General features: G+C 36.4%; 1 pseudogene; it reads right to left on the minus strand.

The window, feature by feature from the left end:
* Positions 1-2589: 2589 nt before the first annotated feature.
* On the minus strand, positions 2590-2763 carry LOC145241780 (U2 spliceosomal RNA; annotated as a pseudogene).
* Positions 2764-4172: the final 1409 nt, after the last annotated feature.

Below are 4172 nucleotides of genomic sequence, written 5' to 3' on the forward strand. Positions count from 1 at the left end.
TATATCAAAAATCATGAAAAGGAAAAATTATCCAAACATTTTTCCTGTTCATCTTTTTTATCATTAACATCAAATTTCTTATCATTAACATTAAATTGTGTCAACAAAAAATATCTCTGTTAAACTTTAGTTCGCTTTCTTAGATGAACGGTGTTTTTGTATGTAAATAAATATAAATCTGCACCGTCACATGAAAGTTAATGAATAAAAAAACGTGTTTTTTATATTTTCCCCAAAACCATTTCAAAGTCATGGGAAGCAATAAAGTAATTCGCAAGGCAAACAACCTCCGACACCTGAAATTAATTAGATAAGAAATTTTTTTAATGTATATTGTAAAAATGTGTTAGCAAAAGTTTTTTTTTCATTAATTGTATGTTTATTAGTTGCTCAAACACTAACAAGTAATATTAAACATGCCATATTTTTACAGTGTTATGAGTCAAAGAAAGAAGACTTATTACTGTAGGGGCTTAATCATTCCTACTTTTATGCTGAAATTAGTAATAAAAAATTGGCATACTTCTAAGCAACTATATTAATAGAGCTGAGCCACAGGGCTTGATCCTTGAAATATATTATTCCTGATATTCACAAATTACCTTCATGATTAAATTGTATCCGAGCTGGGTATATTTGCTAGTGACACCACCTCCTATAATAGAAATGATGGAAAAACGAATGCATGCATACTTAAGGTAATAACAGAAACCCTTTAAAACCACCTTCAGTCGGTAGTGGAATCAGGTCTTCAGTGTATGGTAACATTTAATTCTACAAAAACTCTGCTTCTTTCCTTTAACGATTACAAAAACCTTCTCAACCAACAATTGCTATGACAAATAACATTCGATCTTAGAGCCCATCTTTCAAACTCCTCAGCCTAACATTCACAAGCAACATGAATTAGAACAAATACTTTGGGGACATTGTCAAGGCTACTGGAAAGAAGGTGGGCTCCCTCTAATATGCTAATAAATTATTCACATCAGAGAGCATCCTATATCTATAAAGCCACAATTCTATCTACGCATGGAGTATGGTTACCACATCTGGGCTCGTGCATCTACTGCTAGTTTTTCACTCTTAGACAGAGTTCCAAGAAAGAGTCTCAAATCTAATAAGTCCTGCACAGTCAATTAGACTCCAGCCTCTGTCCCATCACCAACATATTGCATCCCTGTGCATGTTTTACAAATACTTTAATGAAATGTACTCTAATGAATTCATAGCACTTGTGCCCCTGTGATGTACATACCATTGACTAACCCAACAAATAGCAAAATCAAACCCCTTCACTGTTGAAGTCCTTAAATGCTGGAAAGCCTTCTGCTATAATAGTTTTTTTTTCCTTGGACTGCAAGACTTTGGAATTCCCCCTTAGTTTTATGCATCTATGACTGTATTAATGTGCAGACATCTCACTGCTCAACTCCCTACATTTCCCCGTTATACATGATCCCAAATTCTAGCACCTTACATTCCAAGTGTTTGGGATGAAAAATAGTAAAAATAAAATAGAATAGAATACAACAAAATATATAATAAAATAAAAACAATGGCTGATCAGATATGAAATATAAAAATCGGTAAATATGGACAAGAGTAATTTTTTTCTGAAAACATGTAGCAATAATTAGTCTAAATTATGTAGGAATCTGATTTTTATATATTTTTATTGCATTTTCACCTCAAACAAGGCACAGTGCCACTTTGAGGGAGAAGGCTACTATCTGGGACATAATTTGCAGAGATGTTGGGAGTTGAGCAGCAAGATGTCTGCTTACATTACATTAAACTTCAGTACAGTCAGCGAAATAGGAACCAGAAAGGAAATTCCCAAGTCTAGCAGTCCTAGGGAAGAAACTATTAGAGTAGAGTAAGAATTTCAACTATGTAGGGGTGGGATTTTGCTGCTTTTCAGGTATGTTGAGGGTATTTACGTCGAGGGGGTACAATGGCTTGTTAGTTTATTGAAGCACTTACCATTAAAATACTCGTAAAACCGGCAAAAGGATGCAACATTTCAGCAATAGGGCAGCGGCTGAAGTCTAGCTGGTAGTGTGGGACCTATCAGGTTGGCGACTCTCTTTTGAACCCTGTCTAAGAGGGAGAGATTTGTAGCAGATGCACCAGCCCAAATTTAGCAACAATACTCCATATATGAGCGAATGGTAGTCTTGCAGAGGTGCAGGATACTCTCAGACATAAGTAACTTTCTAGCACGGTAGAGAGAGCCCACCTTCTTTGCAGCAGACTTGGCAATACTCTCAATGTATCTGTTCCAACTCATGTTTCCCGTGAACATTAAGCCAAGGAGTTTGAACGAAGTACTTTCAGATAATGTATCATTAACCATGGCTATTAGTGGTTGAGCAGATTTCTTGTAGTCATTAAAGGAGGGAGGATACCGGTCAATGGGATAGGGGAATTCTCACTTTACTTTATATATAGGAAGAAAATGATTAATTCATCTAAACAGAGAAAGAGCTTCAGAAATGACTCACAAGTTAATTTCACTTGAAAGAACTACTTTTATATCTTTATTCCTATTTACTTGTCTCCCCACGAGGACAGAGTTAGACACAAGATCGGTTTTTTATATGGGCAAAATCCAGCTCCCCAAAAAGTGTACTCTGGATAGGAACAAAATATAAATTGCATCAGTCTAGAAGGATTTCTCCTCCACTGATCAAGGTCAGCAACGTGTAGTATCAGAACAGATACTACACCTTGCTCTTAGCCAAAAGGCCAAGAAAACATATGAATATTTTCTTAAATCTGTTTATTTTATTACCTGGTAAGTTATATTTTGCAAATATCATTATTATATGTACTCACTAGCAGTTCTCATATGAGACATCAGTAGAGATTACTCACTGACAACAATCGATGCTGTTCCTGGAGTCTGGGTGACAACAAGTCTCCCAAAATTTTCAGTACTCTCTACCTCTTTCTATAATCTTTGCATTGTCGCAATAACAATTTACCATTGATTTCTTGTAGGCAATGATGACTGGTCTTCACTGAAGTTAGAGGACCAATAAACCTTCACAAGATTCCTTGCCACCCAAATTAAGATCAATGGTCAGTACCAACAAGAGATTAATAATAATAATAATAATAATAATAATAATAATAATAATAATAAATGAATGCAGCAAACTGACCCAAAAGGAATACAAGAACAGACACGACCAAGTGGAAAGGGTAGTATACTGGGAATGATGCAAACAATTGCATTTCGAATGTACAGACAAGTGGTACAAATGTAAGCTGGCAACAGTACTTGAAATGAGAATCACAAAGTCCTATAGAACATGAACATACAAACTGATAAACCCATCCAAGCAAGAAGACCAGATGTCGTAATAATTAACAAGAAAGAAAAATCCTGTCAAATCGTAGACTTTGCTGTTCCAGCTGACCACAAAGTGAATATCAGTGAAAAGGAGAAACGGAGCAAATACACAGAGCTAGCCAAAGAGCTGAAAAGGATATGGAAGATGAAGAAAATCAAAATAATACCTATAATAGTAGGAGCACTAGGAACAATCCAGAAAAACGAATGGGAGAAATTGGAATCAAAGGAATGACTGGAAAAATACAACGAACAACAATAATGAAAACAGCTGAAATATTAAGAAAAACCCTTGAATGTGGAAACTAACACACAGGAGCAACAAGCGCGGACCAGACAAACTGCAGCAACGTCAAAACATGAAACACTACATGGAACCAAGAACACTGAAACCGCATATCTATAAGTTCTCTAACCCAAACTTACTCCCATTGCCACATCATTGCCCCCCCCCAAAAAAAAGAGCAACATGAAATAACCAAGTGGAGTCAAGGATGAAGGAAAGACCGATGAGTAGACTTCAGCTGAATAAGTGCGAAGAGAACTAGGACCTTGGGAAGGCTTATTGCCACTGAAATTCCAGCAAAGACTAAGAGCTGCTGCCGATGAGAAATCAATGGCAAGCAGCTGTTGAGATAATGCAAATTTATTTGCAAATGTTATCGAAAGAGGTGGAGAGTACTGGAAACCTGAGGAGACTTGTTGTCACTCAGCCTCCAGGGAACACTACAGACTGTTTTCAGGGAGAGATCTCTGAAGACCTGTGTAAAAGCTCCTTGTGAGCCAATAATAATAGGAGCAATTCCAACTA

The sequence above is a fragment of the Euprymna scolopes genome, chromosome 20 (genome assembly GCF_053919585.1).
Source record: "Euprymna scolopes isolate OS-2025 chromosome 20, ASM5391958v1, whole genome shotgun sequence".
NCBI lineage: Eukaryota > Metazoa > Mollusca > Cephalopoda > Sepiida > Sepiolidae > Euprymna > Euprymna scolopes.